Genomic DNA, 17,519 nt, shown 5'->3' on the forward strand with positions numbered 1-17,519 from the left:
TGCTGCACGAAATGTGGGGCACACGATACCAAACAGTTCGTAGTGATTCAAATGATGTTGGCCCTCGAACATGTACCAGCAACAATCGCAAATTGAAACGTTCATCATTCTTCGGTTTAACTGTGTAAATACGACCAAGAGCATCAGTAGAACGCATGTCTGAATGACCAGGAACTGCATGGCCTTGCTTACGACGTTGAATTTTTTTCGATGTATCTACCAACTTGATAACGTGTGATTTCATCGTTGATATTGGATGTAAAAAACCGCCATGTCGCTCCCTTCGCTTTGACAAATCGCGAATTTATTTAATTGACTTGGTCAACACTGTCATTACAATGTTTCGGCACGTTTTGAGCAGCATTCGAATATGGAACAATCCAACTGTTGTCAACTACGAAATCGTTTCCTTTCACTTTAGTTGTGATAGTTCTACCATTATCATCGGACGATCGACGCCGGTACAATGGATAAACATCGTTGCCTGTAATGGTCTCTGCCGTCAATTTTCGTGGATACCATTTGGAACACTTGCCGTCGACCATGCACGGTGATTGGCGGTTGATAATGCCACACGGTCCCTGAATCATATTCGTGATTACAACATCATGTAGGTCTGGATCGGTTTCAGGAGCAGGAATCTCCGCACATATGATGCCATCTATTTTATCTGGCCGAATTCTTTCAACTAACCAAATTAGAATGTGAGCATGCGGTAGGCCTCGTTTTTGCCATTCGACTGAATACATCCAGCGTCGAGTAATCCCAAAGACGTGTTGCTTAACTATGTAATTCATTAGTGACCAAATTTTTTGCCTGAAAACACGTGCGGTGATGTCGTGTCGATCGATGTTTGCCCGGGAAGCAGCAATTGAATAACTTCCGTCCATTTTGGATTACATGTAAATGTAATGAATAGATCTGGCCGAACATAATGACGAACATATGTCATTGCATCTTGCGCATATTCATGCAAATGACGCGGGCTACCTGCATATGTCGCCGGTAAAATGGTCAATTGACCAACATTTTCTGAATCTCCTTCTGTGCAAATTTCATCGCGTAAATGAATATACTCTTCCGAACGCAATTTAGCTTGATTCAACCGAATGAAATTCAGGCGCTCCGTTTCGATTTTACAGTACATGTCAACGCAATATTGTTGAAGCAGTCGACGAAATCGCAACAAATAATTGTCACAATTTTCACGAATCATCAAACGATATGCGTAATAATTCATCGAACTAACCTTCTTGGTAGTTTCCTCACCTCAAACAAATACAGTAAAATTTGTATTTTAGAACCCCTAATAAGTTAACGACTCTTGCTTAACTATGTAATCTTAGTGACCAAATTTTTTGCCTGAAAACACGTGATGTCAACTTTTTTGTTTGCCGTTACAGCAATTGAATAACTTCAGATTTTGGATTACATGTAATCAAGTGTAAAATGAAAACAATAATATTGATCTTACCATTCAATAGATTAATGACGCATTACCTTGATATTAAAATGGTCATATCCATTCGAATCTCCTTGCCAAATTGCATCAGCGGAATATACTATTGTAACGCGTCATATGTGTTCAGCGAAATGTGTTTCATATTACTACATGTAACGTTTGTTGTATTGCAGTCGACGAAATCGCAACAAATGTTTGTCACAATTTTCACCAATCATCAAACGATATGCCATAATTCATCGAACTGTTCTTGGAGCATTACAGTAAAATTTGTATTCATGTGTTAACGACTCTTACAGCTACTCTCTACTAAATTAAAAATGACAACTTTTTTGGTTACCAAAAGCAAACAGAATAAAATGTAATCAAGTTAAAATGAAAACAATAATATTGATCTTACCATTCAATAGATTAATCATTTTGATATTAAAGTGATATCCATCGTCTCCTTGCCAAAACATCAGCGGGTATTGTAACGCGTCATATGTGTTCAGCGGTGTGTTTCATATACTCTTTGTAGTTGCCCAGTATTGCGTCGTGTAAGTACAATATCAAGTGTTTCCAAGTTTTCACCAATAATCAGGATTGTCACTTAATCGATTGTGTTCCAGCTGGTCTTTTATCTGCTCTGATCACAACCTTAAAGTCATCACTTGGCATACGCTCTAAAGCAGTCTTGAACAGCCTGACCAATGAATGATGTTCATGAAGCATTTGCTGCAGATCTTAGAGAATTGCTCTTTTCGTAGCTGTGTTGATCCCTTGACGCCGGTCGAATTGTTCTTCCATATGATCCAATATATTTGATGCCATCAATTCTGGATCTTGAAAATCTGGCCTTGAATCTGCCAAAGCATAGATATAAAACTTACTTTACAAACACTTTTTTTCCAAATATTAACATCCCATTTTAATTTCCGAGAAAAATACAGAAATCTAACAAACTACATTCCAGATTTTTTTTACAATAATAGAAAATAAAGGTTTTAACGTAAATTACCTTAAATGTCGGATTATATCCGTGTTCTTCGATAATTTCCGCCCCAAATGAAGTCACTTGGAAACAGACATTGTATTTTTGAGTGTTCGTTAGAAAATGTCATGATTCTTGTGTTTCGCCATAAAGCAGGGAGCGCAATGGCTCTGGTGGCGGGACCAATAATGGCAATTTCACTTTACCACTAAAGCAGCACAAACCAGGCGTTTCACCAGCAAACTTCAATGCGCCACAATACTGGCAAACAACGTCCATTTGACCAATGCAAACTAAACGATGCAAGCTGTAGTCGATGGTGCAATCATATAGAAACGCTGCTCGATTCAAATCAATACTTGAACCATTTCTTCTTGCACTTCGAAGATTATTCCTCTGTTCATCTGTATGATAAGCTCGACGATTTCTCGTTTCCAATCTAGCCGTTTCACGGGCTGCATCTCTTTGCTCTTGTGTTTGAGAAGCACGAATTAAGGCCCTTCTTTGCTCCATACTAACGCGGCGCTCTTCTCGTGCAATTTCTCGTTCTTCATCAGATAATTGACTCCTGATATTACGTTGCCTAATTGAATTACGGCTCCGCTGGGAAAGATTAAATCTTTTAAGACGAGGCATTGTTATTAATGCACTCGCACAAAACCACATAAAACCACCAAATATAATAACAATGCTTGAACTTTCGAGACATAGACAAAAAATAAATTTCTGAACGCATATAAATATTTAAATATAGATTAAATTCTGCTGCTCGCCCTAGAACATGGCGTAACTTATAGATTCCTTCCTTTTTATCCTTAGAGGGAATGATAAGGTGGTCCATGTAAGCCACGCATGTACCATCTTGTACCTACTCTCTGGAAATTGCAAAAATAAATCTCGAGAAAACCGCTGGACAGTTTGATATCCCAAATGGAACAAAACGAAACTCGTATTGACCACTATGAGTAACAAAAGATGTAAACTTCCTCGAATTTCTCTCAACTGGTACATGGAAAAAAATCCAAAAATCCAAATCTAATGTAGTAAATACCCTGGCACTCGCTCGAGTACGTCATCAATGATCGGCATTGGAAAGTAATCCCTCATTATTTTCAAGTTCAGGCATCGATAGTCGCAACAGAGCCTCTTGTTCTCGTCCTTTTTTTGAACTAGTACTACGGGTGATTCGTAATTGGAGGTACTAGGTTATATAATTCCCTCATTTAAGCAATTTCCTATTTGCTGTTCTACAATGCACATGGACCCTGATAAATTGGTATGTCATCCCCTAACGTAATATTTATTTCAATTGGTGATTTATACTGTGGCTTTGGCCAATATTCTCCAAGCAACCTCGCTATTTCGTCTGCATGATCCTTTCTTAAATTATGTAAATCTAACTCTTCCGTATTGCTTTGTTCTGCAGTTACCAACCCAACCTCGCTGAGTTCGTACATCCATTCGCGTATTGAATCTCCTTCCTCAGTTATCTATTTCTCTTTACTTATCTTATCACTCCTAGCTTCGGATTTATTACCCTTGTTCTTTAAAAACATTACACCGTTTTCTGACACTTCTAGATCGACCCACTTTTGGATATAATTACCTATGATCGCGGAATAGCAAATATCTCGTTCACCTACTACCTGAAAAACTACCGGTATGTCTATCCCGTCGACGTGAAGCTGGCATCCAGTTTGACACTTCTAAACTTATTAAAACATTATAACCGAGTAAATAGAGATCACACCCCGTATCGAGCAATGCAGACAATTTTAGGTTGCTCAGTACCATTTCCTTGAAAATTATGCATTTATTTATTAACTGTTCATTGGATAACGTATTTGCTCTCTCGAATTTCGCGCCTACCGACTTTCCACACTTTGATGAGACGTGTTCACTCTGACCGCACTTGATAGTTTGCTGAGGACAGTTACTCGCTAAACAGGGTCTTCTACATTTCTTGAAATAAGATTGGAGCATTTGGAAATTTGTTTGATGAATTTTAATTGTAGTAGTGGGAGTTATTTTTTCTTCATTTTATTTTGGTTTAGGTTCCTGACCTCTGATACCTCTAAAAACTGCTCTGCCAACGCCAGCAGCAAGCACATTAAAAACTGTAGTTTCAGTCAAAAAGTCATGGTCACTGTTACCTCTTCCTGCGTTGTTAATTTCGTCCAATTAATTGTGAAGACTGTGTCACAGAAATTTTAATTAGCTAGAAATAGCTTTGACCTTGACAGTCGTTTAGTTGTAAGTATATCCTACAATAAACGGTTAATTGAACATGAACACATTCTCTGAATGGGTATCTACACGCACATACTCAGCAATAAACATGTCCACAACATGAACAAGCACATAGCATACTCGTTGAAAATTTCGAGCTACCACTTATCTATTTCCCTGATTAGTTAATTAATTATCCTCTTCTGTTGCATGCTTCATAGACTTGCAGCGTTGGACTTGTTGGTCGTTTGATTTTATTAAGATGCGTAACAACGTTATATGGACATAAGTACCAGTCAATAGAACTCTCTAGCTAAATTTTTTAAAATGCAGAAGAGCTTCATTAAATTTGACTCTCAAATGACGACTGAAAATTACATTCACATGAGCAACCCTTGTTGCTAAGTGTTCGAAATCATTTATCATTTTCCATCAAGTGGTCCACTCAGTACGAGTAATTGATGTCTCAGTTAAGAATGTTTGTAGATTTTTGGATCGCAGTGCAGTGCACATATTTATCTAGACTGAAAGTACAATATCTTTCTTTTTACCTAGCTTTTATACTATGTATAGTGAGCAACGAAGCGTGATTAGGGGTATCATTAAAACTTCATTGAGTCGAGTACAAGTGAACTTCAAAAGTTTTTCAATTGACGATATTTAATTTATCAGTAATAGAATAAAATTTTAGTAAATAATAAACTTATTTTTACGCGATTTTATTTTTAATAATAAAAGCTTTTTTAGCAGATGCATATAAGGTGGGAGTTGCTCTCTTATTTTTATTGAGATAACTCAAATATTGTTCGATATATGCATAATAAAGTCAAATTCGAAAATATTTATATTAGGTATATGTAGGGTTACCATTTCGGTCTCAGTCAAAATCAGTCCCGTTGCATATGTAACCACATTTAATTGAAATTGATCCGCCCAACTCCATCGTTTTGTTTTTGTCCTTTTTTCTTAGATCATTATTTCGATTTAGTTAGGGAGTACGGTCGTTACTCCACTGTGTGTTGATTAAGGACAAAATACGCTCGCAATTTGCGTTGTGACCAGGGATAGACAACAAATACTGAACTATAAAACGACTAAGCGTTCTTATTAGCTTTAAAGAATTGACACAGCTTGTCATTAACAAATTGCGCAAAAAACTCGTCAGTTATTTCTCAGCCTCTTTTTTCGATTTCAAGAGCGCATTCAAATTTGCCAACTGATCGATTAATTTGTTGTCGTCAATATGAACATTTTCGAATCTAAAAACTGAATCGTCTCAACAACTTGTTCATATTTCACTTGATTCAGGCTCAGAAGAAAATTGCAAACAACGAAATGTTTTTCGTTCAGTAAATAGCCCAACGATTCTCGATAAACCATGAAAGTATTTTCTCGAAAGTTCGCACATTCTTCACGTTTTCCTTAGCATTCGAAACATTGAGTTTGGTGGATAAAGGGAAACGAATGAAATTTTGTTTATTTCTCTCTTACAAAGCGTTGACCACTTTATGCATTTTAAATAAATATAAGTGATCTAGTAGGAATCCAAAAAAACTATTATTTTTAATCGTCAATTCATGACATAAACAAAATTTTGCTGGATAATAATAATTTCAGATCAACAAAGCTATCTTTAGTAGCAGAAAAAATAGGATAAATATAAAATATTCTTTCACCGAAACTGATGACCAAATTTTTGTGAATATACATTCATCAAAATATATCATCCTTATAATGTAGTTATGTGTACTTTGAATACTGTCCACCTTATGGTCCCAAAAATATAATTCGAACTTGTAACATATGTCATATATTCATAACTTCCTAGAAAAGATAAATATTTGTATCTAGACTTAAGGTATATAAGAAAACATAATAAAGAAAACGAGGCCTATAAAACACATATCAAAATATATTTTTTTTATTCATTAAAGAAATAAAAATACATAATGGCAACATAACTTATAAAGCACAAAAGTCACGGTGAAGACTTGGAGATTTAAATTAAACCACAAAATATTAGGCGTAAAAAATTGCCCATTCCGGATTCGGAATCAATTTATGAAATAATGGGTTGTCAAAAAAGTCTTGCGGTATTTTTATTAAATTTTCTTTTTTTTGAAATTGAAATGAATTTTTAATGACTCATGCCCAGCTCTTGACCGATGCTATAGCTGCTAATATGCTCTTTCGACCAATTCAGCGATTTTATCGCACTTTTCGACGACAGGCCTTCCGGAGCGTGGCGCATCTTCGACCACCTCTACACCAGAACGAAAACGTTGAAACCATCGTTGTGCGGTGGAAATGGAAACTGTATCGGGTCCATAAACTGCACAAATTTTATTGGAGGCTTGAGATGCATTTTTGCCTTTATCGTAGTAGTACTGTAAAATATGCCGTATTTTCTCTTTATTTTGCTCCATGTTTGCGACGCTATAACTCACGAACGACTTAAAAAAAACGACAACCTATTATAAAAGTTGTGAACACACTGGTGATTAGTAAATTATATGAGTTAATTCCGCAAATTCGAGTCGAGACATGTGTGTGACATATGGCGTAGTCGCATTTCCATGAATTTATCTGAATTGACCAGTATATAGGTTAGAGGTCAACTATGGTATATTGGGGTCCACATATTCGGTACCTAGGGTCTTAAAAAGTTTTTACTGGATTTGGACAATTTATCCCATTATATTAATTATTTCTTCATTTGTTTACTGGAAAATGAAGTAATCAAATGGATTTTTAAATTATGTTATATCGGAAGTAGGCGTGGTTGTAGTCCGATTTCGCCCATTTTCACAATATGACATAGATATATAAAAGAGAATACAATGCACTTAATTTAGCCGAAATCGGTCGGTCAGGTCCCGAGATAAGAGATTTTCCCAAAAAGTGGGCGGTACCACGCCCATCTTCCAATTTTCGCACTGGGTCCCATAAGGCTCTCTCATACCCTCTGGGTGATAAAATTTAATATCTCTGACGTATTTAGTTATTGATTTATTGAGCTTTTAACAGTACCGTTACATAGAATTTGCGGAGTTATCCTCAGATTTCAGTCCATTTCACTCTGTCGATAGAAGTTCTTATAGTATTTGCGCTTAAAAAATTTGGATGTTGTAGCTTTAGTAGTTCGGAAGACATGTTTATAAAACCTATTAGAGGGCGTGGCCACTCCCACTTATGTCTATCCCCTATATCTATCTCGATTAGTTTTAGGTGATACGTACAACCGTTAGGTGAACAGAATTATAATAATATGTGCATTGCACTAAACACCTGTATTTATAAATTGTTTACCTGATGCCAATTAGTCCTCATAATCTTTTTAGACAAACTCCTTGCACTTTGACATGTATACTTTAGTTAAAAATTGCATTTTCTTTAACTTGCTTTTAATTGATAAATCTCAGAATTGTCATAGGTAATGCTTGTATATTAAGATCTTTGTTAATTGTTCCCACACTTTTTATAGAGTTCGATGCCATTCGGGAAAGCACGCTTTTCACGCGAAGTTAAAATATTTTGCCGAACTGCACTTTTTAATTTTCCGTAATTTTCATTATTTTCGACAAAATTTTGTACGACGCACAAAGATCTGCACAAACTTTTAAAAATTCGTTCCTAGCTCAGAGCGACTTACCACGTCGCATTTCCTTTTTTTTTATACTCAAAATTTAAAAACAAAAGCTTTCTGCGCCGAAACAGACATCTTGCAGGCTAATCAATAGCTTTGTAAAGACTGACCTTAACATTTTGTGGCAATGTGTAGCAATTAAACTGAGTGTGTGTATGACTTATAGTAGAACTTAATAAATACCAAAATTTATTTTAATCCATTCATTATTTCGTCTAATAATAAATATTAAATTCTTTACATTGCAATACCTTTTAATAAAAAAGCTTTAGTCCTTTCAAGGTACAAGGGTATAAAAGGTTCGGTTACACCCGAACTTAGCCCTTCCTCACTTGTGTACATCTCCATTTTAATTTGATCAGTTCAGATAAAACAGTTATGAATACAAGCCACAACTTTTTAGTTTTATGTTTAATTAAGAGGTCCTTTAATGACCAACCTGCCGTTGACGTAACATTCAATCATTCAGCTCCAAATGGCATCCCAACGGCTTGTTTTTGTACCGTCTGTGTCTGCCAGATTGTTTGGTTTATATCGCGCTGTACATATATTTACCTAGCCAATTGTTTTAAAATTTATGTATTTGATGTACGTCTTTTATGGGACCGTTTATTTATATTCTCATCGTTTACAAGCGTGCGTAATTTGTTTACCTTAATCTGATATAATAAAGTGCTGTTATTGTTCATTCACACAGAAACGCAATTGTACAAATCATTAAATAAACGGCAATGACAAGTCAAATTATATTATGATATCATAAAAGCAGTCGTAATTTTTTAAGAATGACTTTCAATTTGTTATTTTAAGCACATTGTTTCCTGTTTTCAAAACGACAGGACCATGACATGGATATAAACTGGTATGCTTCTTTCCCAACATCCCTTTTTCTCTTTTATATTGTAAACATGTAAGGAATACTAAGTTTGGCTAGAACCGATTATTTTATACGCTACCGATTTTCAATGCTCAAAACCGGTTGCAAACGGTCGTGGACTCACTATGTCTCATAACTCTATTTTGCTTCATATCCGGGATATTAGATCTTAAACCACAGCCTAGACGGATTTAATTCATATTCAGCCTTAAGCTTAGCTCCAGCTCTCAAGAAATGTAAAAATTTCATATAAAAAAGAAAACTTAAGAAACGGTTAAAAAACTTTCTTGCGATAAATTTACTTGTGCTCTAAAGAAATCTAGTACTAATTTTTAATACTTTTTTTCAATAAAATGCGAATATGGCAATCCTGGTTTTGCGATGAAACATGAAATCAACAATTGTTTCTTGAAGGAAAGTGACATTGGCGTACGAGTAAAGTGAAATTTATAATTATTTATAATTTTTGAAAATTAAAAAAAATGGATGCAAATTTAAAAAATGATGGCTCATCGAAACGCAAAAATTAATTAAAAAACGAGTGGCCCAGGATCTGGGATATTAGCACCATATTGCATTGCAATAAGAATGCGGTAAATCAAGCCTGGCTCCACATAAGCAATGCCCTTGATAAAAGTGGTGAGTTAATTTATGTTTTGTATTTAGTGTTTTATTGTTTCTAATAAAATTTATGTATTAGTGGATGAGTGCAAGTGTCGGCTTTAGCATACCGTCCCAGGATTTCGGGAATAAAATGGGTATGGTCGGATAGAGGAGACTCTCCAGGTCACGAATATATGTATATGGTTATTGCCGCAGGAAGCTTATAGTTTTCGAGATATTCGCGTTTAAAGTTGAAAATTTGCAATATTTTAATTACATCTTTGCGATATATAAAATTAATTTTGCACTTATATTTTTCACTTTTATATCCACTAACACTTCACTAATTCATTTGTACAAATTTACTTTATATAATATATTGCAAAAATAGCATTTAATATACATTTAAATTATTGTTGAATTACGATTATTTAAGAATAACAAATGAATTACAAACTGACAAATAATCAGTGTTACCATACTAAAATATTTTACAAACTAAAACAAAAAAAATATATAAAGAATTATTATACCCTAAATGCAGGAAACATAATCGTTGATAAACAATAAAAGATATACAAAAAATTTAAGCGGCCTGAAGGCCGCCCACGCAAAAAGGAGTTCTACGCGAAAAAAATTTGATACACCCCGGTGTTGGACCGACCAGGGTTATTTTTTTATAGGTTGTTGATTCTCGTATTTGGAGTATAATCTGTTCACTTTATTACAAGTGATGTCGATAAGGTAACACTGATTATTTGACTGTTTGTAATTCATTTGTTATTCTTAAATAATCATAATTCAACAATAATTTAAATGTATATTAAAAGCTATTTTTGCAACATATTATATAAAGGAAATGTGTACAAATGAATTAGTGAAGTGTTAGTGGATATAAAAGTTAAAAATATAAGTGCAAAATTAATTTTATAATGGGTTGTCAAAAAAGTCTTGCGGTATTTTTATTGAATTTTTTTTTTTTATTGAAATTGAAATGAATTTTTGATGACTCATGCCCAGCTCTTGACCGATGCGACGGCTGCTACTATGCCGGTCTCTTCTGACCAATTCAGCGATTTTATCGCAATTTCGACGACAGGCCTTCCGGAGCGTGGCGCATCTTCGACCACCTCTACACCAGAACGAAAACGTTGAAACCATCGTTGTGCGGTGGAAATGGAAACTGTATCGAGTCCATAAACTGCACAAATTTAATTGGCGGCTTGAGATGCATTTTTGCCTTTATCGTAGTAGTACTGTAAAATATGCCGTATTTTCTCTTTATTTTGCTCTATGTTTGCGACGCCATAACTCACGAACGACTTAAAAGAAACGACAATCAATCAAACACGTGTTAGAGCGTGAAATGAGCTTTCCAAAAAGATATAGCATGACCCGATGCGACGAATAAAACTAGAACTACGCGCTTTCAGCGCCAACTAGCGAAAATACCGCAAGACTTTTTTGACAACCTAATATATCGAGAATATGTAACTAAAATATTGCAAATTTTCAACTTTAAACGCGAATATCTCGAAAACTAAAGCGTCCTTGATTAGGATAATCTCCTCTTTCCGACCATATCCTTTTTATCCTTGAAGTCTGGGACGGTATACTAAATTCTTCCCGTGGCAGCGATGGTGAGGAAGTTTTGGAAATTCCATCCTTTTCAGAAAACGTTGATTGGGAGTTTGCGGAGGAAATGTCAGTTTTGATGAATGTATCCCACAAACGGAAGCAAGTCTGCATAATTTGAACGCTCGCCAAACAATTAATTTTTTTTATAGGACTTCACAACTCCAGTATCTTTCGGAGAAGATTCGCATGCATCGCCAATAAATATCGGCGAAGATTCTAATGTGTCACTAAATTGTGCAACCGACTCACAGCACTCATTCGATTATGTGAGTACATACAAACAAATAGTACATATTATATTTGTATATGGAGAAATTTTTTATATAGGCCTAATTATAGAAATTTTTTTTATTTGTAATTCATTATATATTTTTAAAGATAGACATACATATTTAGATTCTTTCTTTTTATTTTTACGAAACTAGGACGGCGATTAACCTCTCCCCGCAAAAATCAAGCGTGGAGTCAGTTTGATAACATACTGAAGAAACACGAGGAAATGTTGGAAAGTCGCTCAAATACCACCTGCAGCTCCCCTTATGCACAAGCTCTTTATAGTTTTGATTGGTTGTTAAATCAACTGCCTCGATATGTTGGCATTAAAATAAAAAAAAAAGAACCAACGATGAATAACATTTTTTTGTAACCATTTATATTAATAACTAGCTAACCCCGCAGCCGTTGTCCTGCGCGAAATTATGTCTTTTGAATTCAAAAGACAAAAATTCATATTGTGTTGATTATCATTTATTTGAGATTTTTCTACATTTTCTTTCAATGTAATGCAGCTTGATAAACAACAATTTTTGGTTTCTGTTCCGGTGTACAGAAAAGATGGTTTTCCAACTCGTGAGCACGCCACGGGTATCTGGCCGTGTGAAAATTATAGCATTTCCATGGCAAATGGCAAATCGTTAGAACTCAAAAGAAATCCGTAGAATCAAGCATTCTGCTCCATGTATTTGATAGGTGCGTCACAATCATATTGCGAAACATAATAACGACAGATCGAACTTTGAGACGCAAATGATGCGGTCGCATACCAAGCCTCTCCAAAGAATTTATTTAGAAATTCCACTGGATAATTCACGGTGTTGTCTACATTGTCAAGACGATCGATCGATGGCCGCAAGTCTCCCGGAATTTGACTTTGAATCTTCCAGTTTAAGTCAAGAACATCGGTATTTTTGCCAGTTAACATTGCCCATGCATTTAAGGAATCGTACTAACGAGAATTTGTCCAATGTTCGTGAATTGATAAACGGCATATGAAATTGATATTAAACCACCGGAAGTATCAACCGCTATTGACCCATTTCCAGTTCTTAGCGTATACGATGTAAAATGTCTTCGGCAATGTAATTTTTGGCCGTATCCCATAACTGACGCGAATTTGAAATGTTAAATTTTGTTGCAGGGGGTGTTTCCCCTGTCTATACTGTTCTCTGTGTTGAAATAGACTATTTGGTCATTCTCCAAATTAACTGCGAGACGCACTGCGTCGGAAAACGTTCATGAATCGCAAAAGTAAATATCATACAAAGCGCTTTATTGCAGTTCACGTATCGACCGACCGTATCGATCAAGACCAGTAACCGCCATGTTGCTTCTTTTGGTGACGTACTTACAAACGTATTTTATCGATTACACCAAACTGCAATACGCAACATTGACATGACTTTTGAATGTGAATTAGACAACAGTAGCGAATATGGTACGATCCACTGTTGTCGACTTCGATGTGTTGTTAACTTCGATATTCACGCCTCTAAATTGAATGCTAAATGTTCTGCCATTGTCATCTGGTGAGCGACGCTGATACATTGGATATCCATCATTTCTAGTTTGTGTTTCCGCAAGGAAAAGCACGTGGTGTTTCGTGCATTTATTGTCAGACATACAAACCGAAGTGGGATTGTGGTGTCCGCAAGGTCCATGTATCTTACTCTGCGTCAGGAATTTCCGCAAAAATGATTTCTTCAATTTGATCTGGTGTAACCACCATCCACCATCCAAAGAAGAATGTGTAAGTGCGACAGACCTCTCTGTTGTCACTCAACATAGTACATCCAGCATCTAACAGCACCATATATACCATTCATTGCTTCAAGATAAAGTCCATCAATTATCATAGCTGTTGTTTGAAAAGTCGTGCTGTGACATCGTGATGATCGCTTGCTGAATGACCGCGATCCATAATTCCGCACGTATGTCATCGCATTTTGGGAGTACTTCTTACCTTGCCTTGCTTGGGCTGCCATACGTTGATGGCAAAAAGAACGACCGATATTACGGCGACCTCTTCGTGGCTTCGTAACAAATTTCAATCTGCAACACACATAAAGTTTTCACTGAATAATTTTCAAAACTTTTTCTTTTAAATAGCCGGAATAAAAAAGCAAGCGACCGAAATTGAACGATTCAAATAATTTACAAATCAAAATATTAAAAAACAAAACAAACAACAATTTAAAAAAAAAATTGTATGAAAAAAAGTATATGTAAGAAGATTAAGTATTCATTACACATATCGAGTTTTCATTGTTTTTAATATGTATTCTGCTATTCGGGGCGGAGACAAATCCAACGAATCAATAATCATGAAAATTGGTTCAGCAGATCTCGAGTTATAATTGGTCGAACAAACCCGTCTTTGTTTTATATAATAAAATAAATTTAAACAAAAGTGGCATTGTTTTGCCAAGGAACAGATCCATTAGGAGAATTAACATAGTCTGTAAATATTTTCCGTATACATATATGTATTTTCCGTAATCTGAAGTTCTTCCGCGGTAAGTGGTTACGATGGATTCATTTCGACTGCGAGTGTGTTCTTGTTGTTGCAACACTTCCCATTCTCCTGCTATCCAATTTCCAGTGCTATCTTCAAAACCAGAAAACGCATTAGAGTTATACGTTCGGCGACACTTATTTGTGAGAAAATTATGCAATCGTTCAGGCTTGCAAAATAAAAGTTTTCTAAGGCAAAGCCATCTTGCAGTTAAAATGCCGAAAGCATTTTCAATGCACCGCCTAGCTCTACTTATCCTGTAGTTAAAAATCCTTTGCTCTATCGAGAGTTGTGTGACGCTATACGGTTTAATTAAGCGCTTACAAAAAGGAAAGGCGTCGTCTCCCACAATGAAATGCGGCAAATTTTTTTGATTAATTACCCTGTCAGGAGAAAATAGACAGCTGTCATTTAGAATTCTGGTACCAAACTTAGAATTTCTCATAATATGAGAGTCGCCTTCGCTTCTATAAACACCTATGTATATCCAAATAGGTAAATTTATAATTCGCATCACAGGTAGCCAGCAACACAATTAAATGAAACCCCTAAAGTCCAAAAGTTTAAAATGCGTATTACTTTTTAGTACAACCGAGGCATATAATGTGATCTTACTTTGTAGTTATAAAATATACTTCCACTTTTTGGAGGTGCTTTTATATTAATGTGTTTTCCATCAATGGCGCCAACACATTTGGGAAAATTCCACTGGTTTTCAAAACCATTAGCTATTTCTACCAAATTTTTTTCCGTCCAATCGGGCACTTCATTTTTCAATACGGTACATAGTACTTCACAAACGTCATTCACGATCCTGTCAAAATGTTGTTTGCTGATACGATAGCAAGAAGCTAAGTGGCGTTGCAAATCCGCCGAAGCTGGGTATCTGTAAGAATATTTTTCAAAAAAACATAACACGGTATTTTATTACTTTGGCAAAAATGTATAAAACATACTCCAGTACCACTGCCAATTTGGCTTTAATTGGAATAAAATCTTTTGGCCTGCTGTTGCGTTTCGGAAGTAGATGCAGCTCCACCATCTCATAAAGTTCATCAAAAATTTGTGGTGGCATGCGAAAATTTGCAACGAATAAATATGTTACATTGCACAAGGCTTCGAATCGGACATGAACCTTCCCTTATCGTTTCGTCCCTTAAGGTATGGACTCGCCCAATATCTCGCCTTCTTACGCTCTTCTTTTTGGAATTCAGCATCCATCTCCATTGCAGCCATCATGGCACCAAAGTATTCACTAAATTCATCCTACAATTAATTAAAATCATTAATATGAAATATAGTTCATTTTGAAATTTGATATAAAACTTACCAATCTTCATCCATATTCCTTAAGGTTCGTATCCAGCTCTCAAGTAATTGCTCAAGAAACAAGTAAGGAAGGGCTAAGTTCGGGTGTCCCCGAACATTTTATACTCTCGCATGATAAAGTGATAATCGAGATACCATTATTAGCAACTTTATTGCGAGAATATAAAAATGATGCCCTCTGAATTACATGAAAATATCTGAGAGATTTACCGATATTTTCGGTAAAAAATTAGGTTAGGTTAGGCACTGAACTCTTCATGTTCGATATCAGGGACCTTGAAAAGTTATGGTCCGATCACGACAATTTTTCCACAAGGGATACCTCAGCTCAAATACCGTATTTATGTAAAGTTTTATTCCGTTATCATCATTGGTTCCTAATGTACTATATATTATACAGAGAAGGCATCAGATGGAATTCAAAAGAGCGTTATATTGGAAGAAGGCGTGGTTGTAAACCGATTTCACCCATATTTCGTACATGTCATCAGGGTGTTAAGAAAAAATTACATACCGAATTTCATTGAAATCGGTCTAGTAGTTCCTGAGATATGGTTTTTGGTCCATAAGTGGGCGACGCCACGCCCATTTCCAATTTTAAAAAAAGCCTGGATGCAGTTTTTTTCTGCCATTTCTTCCGTTAAATTTAGTGTTTCTGACGTTTTTTGTTAGTCGGTTAACGCACTTTAAGTGATTTTCAACATAACCTTTGTATGGGAGGTGGGCGTGGTTATTATCCGATTTCCTCCATTTTTGAACTGTATATGAAAATGCCTAAAGAAAACGACTCTGTGGAGTTTGGTTGACATAACTATAGGAGTTTCCGAGATATGTACAAAAAACTTAGTAGGGGGCGGGGCCACGCCCACTTTTCCAAAAACATTACGTCCAAATATGCCCCTCCGCAATGCGATTCTTTGTGCCAAATTTCACTTTAATATCTTTATTTATGGCTTAGTTAAGACACTTTATATGTTTACGGTTTCCGCCATTTTGTGGGAGTGGCAGTTGGCCGATTTTGCCCATCTTCGAACTTAACCTTCTTATGGAGCCAAGAAATACGTGTACCAAGTTTCATCATGATATCTCAATTTTTACTCAAGTTACAGCTTGCACGGACGGACGGACGGACAGACGGATGGACGGACAGACAGACATCCGGATTTCAACTCTACTTGTCACCCTGATCACTTTGGTATATATAACCCTATATCTGACTCTTTTAGTTTTAGGACTTACAAACAACCGTTATGTGAACAAAACTGTAATACTCTCCTTAGCAACTTTGTTGCGAGAGTATAAAAAAATATATTATTTCTTCAAGTAATTTAGACAGCTGGTTGAGCATTGTGAATGATCCACAATAGAAGAACAAGAGAGAATAAACAAAGAAAATAAACTTTGTGCGTAATATGTATGTATATATGTGTGTGTGTAGTAACATAAATATTTTCCTTGCGATTTAAGGAATGTTGTTGATGATTGTAAGTTTTATACAACATTTCAAAATGAAATAAACTTCATAATAACGCTTTTAACTAATTTAGGATGAATTTAACGATTACTTTGAATTTCCTTCAAGAAACAATTGTTTATTTCATGTTACTTCGCAAAACCAGGTTTGCCATATTCGCATTTTATTGAAAGAGCTGCATACTAGCACAAGTAAATTTATCGCAGGAAAGTTTCTTGGCCGTTTCTTAAGCGTTTGTTTATATGAAGTTTTTACATTTCTTGAGAGCTGGATACTAAGCTTTAGATCGCAATACAAATATTTATGTGCTTACACTCACACAAGTATATTTAGCTGTTAAAACTACTTGAAGAAATAATGTATTTTTTTTTTGACCAGTTATTTAGAAGCTGAATACCTACCTTAAAACCATAAACAGCTTAAAGTCATCGTGCATGTCGAAAACTATTATACCGAGTTTATTTGTGCTAGGAGGAGGTCTGTACTGACTGCGTTAC

General features: G+C 35.6%; 1 pseudogene; it reads right to left on the bottom strand.

Annotated features, from left to right (window-relative positions):
- Positions 1 to 308: 308 nt before the first annotated feature.
- LOC126758618 (putative nuclease HARBI1) lies at positions 309 to 15,294 on the bottom strand (annotated as a pseudogene).
- Between the last annotated feature and the right edge of the window lie 2,225 nt (positions 15,295 to 17,519).

The sequence above is a fragment of the Bactrocera neohumeralis genome, chromosome 2, assembly GCF_024586455.1.
Source record: "Bactrocera neohumeralis isolate Rockhampton chromosome 2, APGP_CSIRO_Bneo_wtdbg2-racon-allhic-juicebox.fasta_v2, whole genome shotgun sequence".
NCBI lineage: Eukaryota > Metazoa > Arthropoda > Insecta > Diptera > Tephritidae > Bactrocera > Bactrocera neohumeralis.